We start from the raw sequence: 13,720 nt of genomic DNA on the forward strand, positions 1-13,720 counted from the left end.
GCAAAGACAGACACACCAAAACAAGATTGAAGAGCAGTCTCCTGAACCCCCATGCAAAAATCACAGAGAAAAATCACAAGGTTTACCACTACCCAGGACAGCAAGCTCACCTCAAAAGCCAGCAGCCACGCAGGGGAGAGCCCCAGTGGGAGCAAAGCAGGAATGGAAGACAAAAGCTACATCCAAGGGTTGCTGGAGGCAATGACTCAAGAAATAAAGCAAGAAATGGATCAGAAATTGAAAGAGCACAAGGATGAACTATCAAAAGATATACAGGATATCAAACAAAAATTGGATGCAAAAATAGAAGCTGCACAAATCTCAGTAAGAAGTGAGATAAACGCCAAATTAGAGGTAATGCATACTGATCTCACCTCATTGAGAGGTGAGATCAGTACTCTGAGAACCAACATTGAATCCATAAAGGGATCCATTTCCACCATGCAAACCACAATAGAAGCCACAGTCAACAGAGTGAATGAAATGGAAGGTAGAGTGTCAGATACAGAAGACAGAATACACCAACTGGACCAAAAAGTGACAGATATGGAAAAATCACTCAAATTAAACCAAAGGGAAATTCAAGAGCAAGCAGATAATGCTAAAAAATTTAACCTTCGCATAATCGGAGTGGACGAAGGTGAGGAATTCCAGAGCAAGGGAATGCAACACCTATTTAACAAGATAGTCAATGAAAATTTTCCCCACCTCAAAAACGACCATCTTAACTACATCACAAAAGCTTATCGAACACCCAACAAGCAAGATCCCAGGAGAAACACTTCTAGACACATTATAGTAAAAATGATGGATCTGAATAATAAGGAAACAATCCTGCATGCAGCAAAAATGAAGAAGGAGCTATACTACAACGGGAAAAAAATTAGAATCACTGCAGATCTCTCCACACAAACAATGAATGCAAGAAAAGCCTGGGAAAGCACCATACAAGCCCTGAGAGCCAATAACTGCCAACCCAGACTGATATACCCGGCAAAGCTAGCATTCACATTCGATGGAGAACTGAAAACTTTTAATAGCAAAGAAAAACTAAATGAATACATAAACATTAAGCCAGCATTACAAAGAATTCTAAGAGGGGGGACACAACCTGAAGAAAGCAACCAGGAACTGGGACCTGCCCCAAACAGGCATTACTCAAAGTCTAACTGAGCAAGCACAGGAGGAAAGGAAAGAAGAAAAACTTAGGAAAACGGAATGGCAGGGACAACAATGCATCTCTCTATACTTTCTCTTAATATAAATGGGCTGAATTCGCCAATTAAAAGAAAACGAACTGAGGACTGGATCAGAAAACAAGACCCATCCATCTGTTGCCTTCAGGAGACCCACCTTTCAGCCAAACATACAAACAAACTCAGAGTGAAGGGGTGGAAAAGGATCTACCAATCAAATTCCCCCAATAAGAAAGCAGGTGTAGCTATCCTGATATCTGACAAAATAAACCTTTCATTAAAATCAGTACAGAAAGACAAGGACGGACACTACATATTAATAAAGGGAATAATCCAAGAGGAGGATATAACCATCATCAACTTATATGCCCCAAATATCGGTGCACCCAGATATGTTAAACAAATGCTCGCAAACTTACAGAATAAAATAGATCCCAATACGATAATACTAGGAGACTTTAACACGCCACTCTCACCAAAGGACAGGTCTACCAACCAGAGGATTGGCAAAGAAGCTACCAAATTAAGTGAGGCCATATTTCAAGCGGAATTAACTGACATCTACCGAGTATTTCACCCTAAAACAACACAGTACACATTCTTCTCAGCAGCTCATGGAACTTTCTCTAAAATAGACCGTATCATAGTTCATGCAAGGAACTTAAGCAAATACAAAGGGATCGACATAATCCCTTGTATCCTATCTGACCACAGTGGAACCAAGCTAGCTCTCAATAACAAAGCATACCGCAGAAATTTCTCTAATACATGGAAATTGAACAGCACACTCCTTAACAAGGCCTGGGTAACAGAAGAGATCAGAGAAGAAATAAAGCATTTCCTACAACTCAATGAAAATGAAAACACCTCACAAAGAAACTTGTGGGACACAGCAAAAGCAGTCCTGAGGGGCAAATTTATTGCCCTCAGTGCCCACATCAAGAGAATGGAGACAGACCAAGAAAATAATCTCATGTTGCAACTAAAACAGCTAGAAAAACAAGAAAAAATGGGACCTAAAGCTACTAGACGAAGCCAGATAACCAAATTGAGAGCAGAGATTAACCAATTAGAAAATCAGAAAACCATAACCAAAATAAACCAAACAAAAAGCTGGTTCTTTGAAAAAATAAACAAAATTGATGGCCTGTTGGCAAGATTAATTAAAAAAAGAAGAGAGGAAACCCATATTAATAGGATTAGGGATGCCACGGGAAACATCACAACACGTACCCAAGATATCCAAACAATTCTAACAGACTACTTTCAAAAGCTATACTCTCTAAAGGAAGAAAATCTGGCGGAAATGGATGCATTTTTAGAGAAATACAAGTTACCCAAACTGAGCAAAGAAGAAGTTAACCAATTAAATAAGCCAATATCCTATAATGAGATACAGGAAGCTATCAAAAGTCTTCCAACAAAAAAAAACCCAGGATCAGATGGATTCACAGCAGAATTCTATAAGACCTTTAAAGAAGAACTAATACCCATACTCCTCAAGCTCTTCAGAGAAACAGAGAAGGAGGGAGCTATCCCAAACTCATTCTACGAAGCCAATATCACACTCATCCCCAAACCAGGCAAAGACCCAACCAAAAAGGAGAATTACAGGCCAATCTCCTTGATGAACACAGATGCAAAGATCCTTAACAAGATTCTAGCTAACAGAATCCAGAAACACATAAAAAAAATAATACACTATGATCAGGTAGGCTTCATCCCAGAGACACAGGGATGGTTTGACATACGTAAGTCAATAAATGTAATCCAGCATATCAACAGAGCCAAGGTCAAGAATCACATGATTATCGCCACAGATGCAGAAAAGGCCTTTGATAAAATTCAACATTCATTCATGCTAAAAGCTCTGGAGAAAATAGGAATAGAAGGAACATTTCTAAAAACAATAAAAGCCATTTATGACAGACCAATAGCCAATATTATACTTAATGGGGAAAAGCTACAACCAATCCTCCTAAAAACAGGAACAAGGCAAGGATGTCCACTGTCTCCACTCCTCTTCAACATAGTCCTAGAACCCTTAGCCAGGGCAATAAGGCAAGAAAAAGACATTAAAGGGATCTGCATAGGGAAAGAAGAAGTTAAACTATCCCTTTTTGCAAACGACATGATACTATACCTCCACGATCCCCAAAACTCCATCCCCAAACTTTTAGAAATCATAAGTCACTTCGGCAAAATAGCAGGATACAAAATAAACCCACAAAAATCAGTTGCCTTCCTATACACTGATAACGCACAGGAAGAGAGGGAAATAAAGGGAGCAACCCCATTCACAATAACCTCCCAAAAAATAAAATATTTAGGAATTAACCTAACCAAAGATGTAAAAGAACTATTTAATGAGAACTATAAAAAGTTAAAGAAAGAAATTGCAGAAGACACTAGGAAATGGAAAGACCTCCCATGCTCCTGGATAGGCCGACTTAATATAGTAAAGATGGTGATACTTCCAAAACTAATATACAAATTCAATGCAATTCCTATTAAAATCCCAATGACGTACATCACTGAAATACAGAAAACAGTCCAAAAATTTATATGGGACAACAAAAGACCTAGAATAGCCAAAACAATTCTAGGGGATAAAGACAATATGGGAGGGCTATCCATGCCGAACTTCAAACTCTACTACAGAGCTATAATCACAAAGACAGCATGGTACTGGCACAAAAACAGACCTGAAGACCAATGGAACAGAATAGAAGATCCAGATATAAATCCACAGGCCTACAGCCAGCTGATATTCGACAAAGGAGCCAAAGACATACAATGGAAGAAACACAGCCTCTTCAACCGCTGGTGCTGGGAAAACTGGGCAGCCACATGCAGAAAACTAAAAGTGGACCCCAGCCTATCACCATGCACCAACATCAACTCAAAATGGATTAAAGACCTTAACATTAAACCTGAATCTCTGAAACTACTGCAGGACAGAGTAGGAGAGACACTTGAACTAATAGGCACAGGATGGAACTTCCTGAACAGAGTCCTAGGGTCACAACAAGTTGGAGAGAGACTCGACAAATGGGACTACCTTAAAATAAAAAGCTTCTGCAGAGCTAAATCTATCGCAACTAAGCTAGAAAGACAACCAACTAATTGGGAAAAAATATTTACCAGCAATATATCAGACAAGGGGTTAACATCCTGTATATACAGGGAACTCAAGAAACTAATCCCTCCCAAACCTAACAAACCAATTACTAAATGGGCAAGGGAACTAAAGAGGGACTTCTCAAATGAAGAAATAAAAATGGCAAAGAAACACATGAGGAAATGTTCATCATCCCTGGTGGTGAAGGAAATGCAAATAAAGACAACCCTGAGATACCACCTTACCCCAGTCAGAATGTCCCACATCCACAAATCAGCCAACGACAAATGCTGGAGGGGATGTGGAGAAAGAGGAACCCTATTACACTGCTGGTGGGAATGTACACTTATACAACCACTTTGGAAAGCAGTCTGGAGGGTCCTTAGAAAGCTAAAGATTGACCTCCCTTACGACCCAGTCATACCACTTCTAGGCATCTACCCTGAACAACAGGAACCAATATACAAGGACACGTGCACCTCCATGTTTATTGCAGCACTGTTCGCAATAGCTAGGATATGGAAACAACCTAGATGCCCCACCACAGATGAATGGATCCAAAAATTGTGGTATCTATACACAATGGAATATTATGCAGCCATTAGAAATGACAAAATAATGGCATTTGCAGGGAAATGGATGGAGCTAGAAGGAATCATGTTGAGCGAGGTAAGCCAAGAACGAAGAGACAAACGGTACATGGTCTCCCTGATAAGTGGATGCTAAATCCAAAAGGTTAGGTGATACGACAAAACTAACAGGACTTAAGAAACAAAGAACTCCCGCTCATCTGGTTGAACCACTACTAAATATCCCCATTCTGCTGATCACAAATATGGTATATAACATGTGAACACTGTTATATATTACAGACTGTGGTAGACAATTTGCTCCAGGGAAGTTAGAATGAACTTGTGACTTTGAAATTATGTAATCATTCAATCACAATCAAAAAAAAAAAAAAAGAACCTCGGGGAAGGGAGGGAGGGAGGGGATGGTAGGGGGAAAACAATGGAGGGGGTAACAATGCTCAAGAGGAAGTGTACTCAGTACCTCACTCATGTAACTGTAACCCTCTGTATAATAGCTTTACAATAAAAAAAAAAAAGAAAGAATAAATGTAAGAATTTTTTAATTTCAAAAGCTAAAGTTCAAAAGAAAGTACAATGTCTATCTACCATCTGTCTCTTTATTTTTAAGAAAACAAGATAAAGAGCACACATTTAGAGAAAATATTTACTAGAGCAAATACAAATAAAACATCTGCTTTATACAATCACTAAATTCCTTGAAATAACTCTATAAATAAGGAGCAGATAAAGCCAGAGAATGAGATAAAACAAGAACCAAGATACACACAGACACAAAGCAACAGTGAAGTAGTACAAGACTGTAATCTTGAGAGAGATTCACAGATGTATTAGAAAACAGGCACATAATCGTCAGAGTAGGAAAAAAAGAAACCACTAGTTACAGAAGCAACTCTCTTAAGTTATCCCAGAAAGAAGAGTACAATTACAAGATAAAAATAATGAGAAAGAAGACCATAAACATGACAAGCATCAATTTCGTACAAAGAAATAAAAATCATTGTTTCTTATATCTTATATCACATATCACAGATAGGGAAAGAGTTGTGAAGGGAGGGTTTGAAATGAAGAACTTTACATACTTTGTATAATAAATCCAAGATAAAGTCCTCAGCCTGTTATTTTGATATGCATAAGCACCAGAACTATAATATGCATCAGTGTTCTCTCTGCCTCCTAGATATGCTCTTGACAAGCAAGATACAAACCTAAACTACAAATTTCAGAATATGATTAAAAGAAGCAGTAATAGTAAGCAATAACAATAAAAGGTGATAACAAATTTAATTGTTCATCTTTTCAATCTCTCATTAAAAAAACATTTATTGACTGCTCACCAGACACAAATAAATATTTGTTCTAAATATACTATCAGAAAAGATTTCCAAGAATGTAAAAGCTAATTGAAACAAAAGACAACCTCCAAGATAGGAAAATGTTAGAACATATTTAAAGACAAGCTATATCCTTATCACGCAAGTTTGCACAAATGTATAAGTAGAACAGATAAAGGTCATATGGAGAAAATTTAAACCAGATGCACTAAGAAATGTTTTAAAGGCTCTATGTTGTTCAAAATACAGGAGATAGAAATTAAAACAATAATGGACCTAGGAAAATTGAGGGCATGGCTGGGTTTTGGAGAGATAGTGAAGAATTAGTAAAGGTGTAACTGATTAAGATGTGTTATCCTTAATGAACTGACATCTTAAATTGAAATACTATACAACCACTTCAAAATAGTAAAAAAAAATAATTAAAACAATAACACAAAGCAATTTGTTAACCATCAAATTATTAATCATTTATACTTATACTATTTAGAAATGTTATGGATTTCATGTGCTGAGGGCTCGTAGACACAACTTTGCGAACATAATGTACTGTTTTGCTGATGGGCAAATTTAAAATATATATTAGCTGTATTCATTACATCTTTAAGCATCTTAGAAAACTACTAAAATATTTACCAATGGAGACAGCTTTCAAACAGAATTAGCAGAGCTAAAAGAATGACTCAAGCAGTAGAGCACCTTTCTAGCAATTATAAAGCTTTGAGAACTGTAGAATGAAAGGAGTCTAGGTAGTTGACTGGCTGGATTACCACACTAGCTCTCAACTGATTCTCTCAGAGTAGCATGGCATGGATGTGAGTTAAATAAGTTAGACTCATATCCTAACTGATACTCATTCTTTTCAAGAGTTCTATCAAGATCCATTAATTTTATGAGCGAAATTAAAATCAGAATACAGTAAAACCCACTTGCAATCAGAATACAGTAAAACTCACTTGCACAGAGACATTCGTTGCTGTAATACTCAACATAACCAAAGCATGGAAACACCCCAGTTGCTCTTCAATGAGCAAATACCTCAAGAAAATGTGATATATATACAACTATATAATTTATACATATATAATTAACATATTATATAGACATACATGAATTTCACTCATTTATCAGGAAGAATGGTATTACATCATTTGCAAAGAAATTGATGGACCTGCAAAACATATAACTGAAGTTAAGTCAGACCTAGAGAGACAAAGGATGAATCTTTTCTCTCATATCTGGAAATTAAATATAATTTATAAATTATAAATATAAATTAGATCTAATTTATAGACACCTAAACTTATACTGTGTGATATGCACATATGCATAAACAAATTGACTGCAGTATGATAGATTCAGGGAAGAATTCCAATGTGTAACTCCTTTATGCATATCATGAAGCTGGTACTTGAAGTGTATGGGAGGCGGTCAGGGGAGGCTGGGTAAATGAAAAGAAGGATGGGCCAATACAGTCATAATATTTGATGAATATGTGTGAAAATTAAACTAGGAAAATTGAGAGAATGGGTGGAGTTGGGCAAAATTAAGGAGAATGACGAAAGGGGTAACATTGATCAAGATGTACTGCACTCACAAACTGACATGGTGAATAGTAACCCCTTTGTACAACTACTTAAGGATAATAAGATATATAATAAAATGAAGAAAAAGAAGTAGCTATCAGGAAGCAGTTGGTACAAGACAAGATTGAAGGCTTCTTGTAAATAATGGTATCATCATCATCATCATATTCTTTTTTATTTTTTGCTGGTGTTAATTCTAAACAAGTAGGTTGAAGTCATAAAATCTTTTTGAAACAAGCCTTCAGATAGATGTTGTCCCTTTCTTTGCTGACCTAACACAAAATGAAGATAAACTCATCATTGACCTAAAATCTGAACTAACAGTTGAATGAAAATAGCTTCCTCAAGATCTAACAGAACAGAAAATCTTGTGATTTGACTTCTCTGCTTCCCAATGCAAAGTTAAAATTCCTGCTTACTTAAAATCCATTTTACTCGACATTTCCAGCTGACCCATCCTAGGTTTAACAGTGTAGCAATATAATCTTGTCACTGAGAAAGGCAATAAGAGTCAAGGTGAGAATCATCTGGGATAAAGCATGATTTATGGACTTTCAATTATTTCTGTTTCATCTTTGAATTCTTTTTTTCCCCAAAACTAAAATCAGCAGCAGTATACAATAATACTTCAACTGCAGGAGATCTCTGAAGTAGTATTTCTCATTCCACTAGAGAAATTGTGCTATATCCATGAAATTAAGAATGAGGATCACTGGGATCCATATTAGATGGAAGCCAGTATATATAATAATTACAAGGTGTGCAATAATCAATAGGGGAAAATCTGAATATGCCACTGTGATATATGTGAGCATGTTTTCATATGTATACATATTAAAATCCTGGGTCATCAAACTCTTAGAGATTGGAGAAATATAATAATAAATAATAAATGATGAGCTGCACAGGAGTGAAGTAAAAATTAAATGGGTATTATAATCTAAATCTTTAACATCATTGGCCTTTTTTATTGAGGAGCAATGTATGTACTACAGTGCATATGGCTTCTTTACTTTCTCAAACCTAGAGACACAGACAGAAAAAACTACTAACGGAGATGCATGAAGGATGTTCTTGAGATCTATTTCTGAGCCAGTGAAACAATATATTCCAGTCAAAATTCAGTGTAGAACCAATACAGTTTGTACTTTAATTATTATGCCAAAAATATCCTTGAAGGTATTAATGACTCCAAAGAGAACATTTATGAAAATATAAGAACGTATCCATGTGAAAAACTGATATAAAAATAACAGTTAATATTGATTACAGGCTAACCAAGTATGTTAACCTTCCCAAACATGCTATGAGGAAGACCTTTCAAGAAACACTCTATAGACAATGAAAAATAGAGAAAGAGATTCTGATATTACTCTATGTTTTCCTCACATGTGAACAGGGTTATGTAGAGAAAGAAATTTCAATCTTCAAGTTTTGGGAGTAACACAGAAGGCCAACTCTAGCTGAGAATGTTGATCTGACAGTATTCCACTTTCAAACCTGTAAGAATTTCCCCTCAGAAACACACTTTGGAAGGGAAAATTAACACGTTAAAATATTTTAATTTAGTTAGTCTTGTTTTTTCTGTTTTACATTAAAAATGCTGGTGTTATTGGGGTTTCTAAACAATATAGAGCATTTGTCTAAAGGTACTCTCCATGTATAAATGTATCTCTCCTTTTCTTGTCCTTCTCCTTTTCTTCCTCTTTCCCTTCCTTCTTCCTCCTTTCTTCCTTCCCCGTCTCCTCCTTCTCCTCCTCCTTATTCCTCCCCTTTTTTTCTTCCCCTCCCCCTCCTCTATTTGGTTCCATAGACCTTATTAGAATAAGGAAAAGTAAATCAAGAGGAAAAATAAGAATTTCCCAATGAATAGAAAGCTACTGAGGTATGACTGTTCTTTCTCTTTCAGCTTGTAACTGATGACAAAGAAAATCGGAAAAGGTGGTGCTCTTGACACTGACAAGAACTGAAAGTAAAAGAAACAATAAGCCAGCAGGTGCTCAGATAAATACTCTTCTTTTGAGTTTAGCTCACATGGGCACTTAAACTTTTCTACACAACTTCCAGAATGAGCAGCAAAAGTGTAGCAATCTTCTGAGCTTCAGTCAAAACCCTTCATTAGTTTTCTGATTAAAAACTGGTGGTTGTGGGGTGAAAACTACCTTGCAGAATGCAATAAAAATGGAGCAGAATGGTTATCAAGAATTCAAAATCAACCAACAAAAATTCAAAATCAACCAACAAAATAAAGCTTAATCTAATGAACTAGCGCTAGCAACTAAGAAAATAATAGAAGTGCCTGGGGTAGGGGAGCCAGGAATCAAAGTTTGACTCCCACCAATGTCTGACTCCAAGCCAATAGTTGAGTCCAAACTTATAGAGAAAGGAATCTAATAAATGTTATAGTGTCCCTTATCTGGGAAACAGTAGAAATACTCCAAAGTGAGGAAAAAGAAAAAGAAAGACTGTCTTCAAAGAAAAGACTGAACTCATCCAGAGTTTCGGAATGAATTGAAATAAACTAACTAGAATCTGAGGATGTACCCTAAATGGGAATGCAACCATTCACACACACACACACACACACACACACACACACACACACACACACACACACACACACACACACACACGGGGCAGGGGGGAGGGAGAAGGGTAGGAAAGAGGGAGGGGGAGAGATAGGTAATATAGTGATGTAAATCTGGCATACAACATGAAGCAAAGTGACAGAAGTGAAAATCAACCTGTTCTATGAGTATCTCTGGCATCAGAATAGTCCCTGGAATTCCTTCTCAAAAGAAACAGAACAAATTGGATATAACGACCACACATACCATAGCCTACAAAGAGAAAACACTGGTTTCAGATAAACAAAGAGAGTCAAGAAGTTACCAATGTTTTATTAGAAAAGAGCATGTTTGTAAAGTCCACTCAAACAAGATTGGATACAGGGCAAAGGAGTGAAATAGCCTATTTCAGAAAAAAGAAGAGGAAAGAAAGACAAGAAGGAAGGAAGGAAGGAAGGAAGGAAGGAAGGAAGGAAGGAAGGAAGGAAGGAAGGAAGGAAGGAAGGAAGGAAGGAAGGAAGGAAAATTTAGTATCCAGGCATAAAAAGCAAATAACTCATCACTGGAAAAGAACAGGTTCTCCTTAAACATATGCACAACATTTAGTACTAGAAGACCATGGAGCAATGACTATAAATATGACTCAAGAATATTATATCAAGCTGCACTGGCAAAAGAGGAAACCTCATAAAATATACATGCTGACGCTCTTTCATAATTTTTAAACAGACCTTGACCATGAAACACTGCCAGTTTTGGAGAAGCGACATCAGTGACCTCTGAATGTAAAGCCATGGTAATAGGGAGTTGAAGAAAACTGATTACATTTAAATAGGGAGCTGGTACACATCAAATATAGAGATCATGGTTCTAAGACAGTATGAATATTTTAAGCTTATACAATGTAAAATTGATACAGAAGTAGTAAAAGATATAGAATCAAGTGGATGAGAGAGACATGCTAGAGGTTGCATGGTCTCACGAATCACAGAGCGGCAATTAGTACTAAAACTGGAAAATTAAGGCTTTATACAAAATAATCCCATGTTTGCAAGTTTTTATGATTTAATCTATCTGTATCTGTGTGTGTGTGTGTGTGTGTGTGTGTGTGTGTGTGTGTGTGTGTGTGTGTGTATATACCTGTGCTTAGTAATATTGTTAGAAGGTCTCTAAGCCAATGTCAATGATTATTTCTGCGGTAGATTTGAATTGCTTTTTTAAAAAGCTGTAATTTTGTGATTAAAAAAAATGATTTGGGGGCTGGAAATGCAGCTTGCCTAGTATGCATGAAACCCTCAGTACCACATAAGCAGAAATAGCCAAAAGTGGTACTGTAGCTCAAGTGGTAGAGTGCTAGCCTTGAACAAAAAGAAGCTCAGGGAGAGTGCCCAGGCCCTGAAGTCAAGCCCCAGGACAGGAAAAATAAATTGTTTTGCATACAGATAAAAACATGAATATATGTATTATTAAAAATAATGTTATGCATTGAAAAAATGATTGAGAGGAAGTGGAAGAATGCCAGCTTAGGAAGAATGTGGAGCTCTGAGTTCAAGCCCTATCACTACACACATGCACGTGCACACACAGACATACACACACGACAGAAAACAAACATGAAAATTTCTAAGGGTAGATACTACTTAAAATAAGTTCTTACTTGTACTAGCCAGGCAGTGGTGGCTCAGACCTGTAATCCTAGCTTCTCAGGAGGCTGAGACTTGAAGATCGCAGTTTGAAGCCAGTCAGGACAGAAAAGTCCCCTTGAGACTCTTATCTACAATTAACCATTCAAAACCTGGAAGTGGAGCTGTGGCTCAAGTGGTAGAGCACTAGCCTTGCACAAAGAGGCTCAGGGACAGTGCCTGGGCCCTGAGTTCAAGCTTCACCAATAATAATAATAATAATAATAATAATAGTAAGTTCTTACAGTGTATGTACTAAACCAGTTTCTCCTATCCCCATTTATTACATTATCTAATACAAATATGATGATGTGTCTCTGCTATCTTCCATCTTATTATTTTTAACTGTGCTTAGACATGGAGACATAGTTTCCCCATCTACGTTGTTATCTCCATGAACTATTGACATCTGAATGTTATAGATCAGGGAGACAGCTTTGCACAAACAGACCACATATAGAAAATTAGAGACTGAAGCACATATCCACCTCTGACCATCAATATTTACACCATAACATTTAAGGGACCATTTATTTTCTCATTCTGTTTTTAAAAACTAATCCACACAGAAGAGTTATGCCTTTGAAGTCTACTGGGAAGCCAACTTCTTAAAATAACTGAAAAAATGTTTACTGCTCCTAAAATCAAATATTTTGATGGAGCTTTGAAAAATTCATACTCAATGGGAACACATGAGAAGCACTGTGCATTAGTGGCTCAGGCAGCGGGGTTAGATTTCCTATTTGGGAAAGTTTTCAGGCTAGATGCTTTGAAGTGGTGGACCAGCCCATTTCAGTAATAAAGTGCCAGCACAAGTTGCCAAAAAAAAAAAAAGAGCCTTGAGTTTTCCGAATGTTTACAAATGAATTGCTGTTACCACATGAGGTGTATTTAATATCTAATCTATACTATTTTAATACAAGTAAATTAATAATCAGAAATTATTTAAAAGCTATCCTTTCTTGCCAACTTCAATTTGAGACATTTATATTTAAGATCATCAGAGCCAAAAGTAAGTCATTGGGTTCGTATCAATAAAATAAAAAGCCAGTCATAAAATAAGAAATAAGTACTATGAAATGATTAAATTATGCACTAAATGCCTTTAAATATGTAAATATGGATTCAGTTACTCGTCAATTTCTGTAAAACCTGTCGTTTATCCAACTTTCTAAGGGTGGAACTTGAAACTTTTTTTTTCATGTCTTTGTTTTTCATGTCTTGTTCATTGATTACTCTTTCTTTCACTGAGACCAGTGACTCATTCACTGACAGTAGTTAGTTCATTCTCACTTCTCCTTTGACTAACATGATTCTATCATGATTGCAGATTGTATGTTCCTCATGATATGGTCAGCACTCAGGAAGCATACTTGTAAATGATAGCCACGTTAGCCATATACTCGCAGCAGTGTTAGCAGTTTCAATAATGACATTTAATTTAGCAGATACTATATTTTTTAAATTTCTTTGACTCCAAGCACTCGAGGTTGACATAAACAAAGGTGCTGAAGGTGTATAGTATCTTCTACAATTAATATGAGGATATTTCACAAGCTGCTGCAACAAACTGCAACACTGGAGAAAACAGTAAAAAACAATCAGGAAACTTGCTTTAGGGTTTAATTTTCCAGTTTGCAAAAT

At 36.5% G+C, this 13,720-nt stretch overlaps 1 protein-coding gene across 2 annotated transcripts in view; it reads right to left on the minus strand.

Annotated features, from left to right (window-relative positions):
• Plcb1 (phospholipase C beta 1) overlaps positions 1-13,720 on the minus strand; it is a 631,005-nt gene that overhangs the window by 497,495 nt on the left and 119,790 nt on the right. The gene's annotated exons all lie outside the window — the stretch shown is intronic.

The sequence above is a fragment of the Dipodomys spectabilis genome, unplaced genomic scaffold, assembly GCF_019054845.1.
Source record: "Dipodomys spectabilis isolate Male_0828 unplaced genomic scaffold, ASM1905484v1 ptg000175l, whole genome shotgun sequence".
Classification (NCBI taxonomy): domain Eukaryota; kingdom Metazoa; phylum Chordata; class Mammalia; order Rodentia; family Heteromyidae; genus Dipodomys; species Dipodomys spectabilis.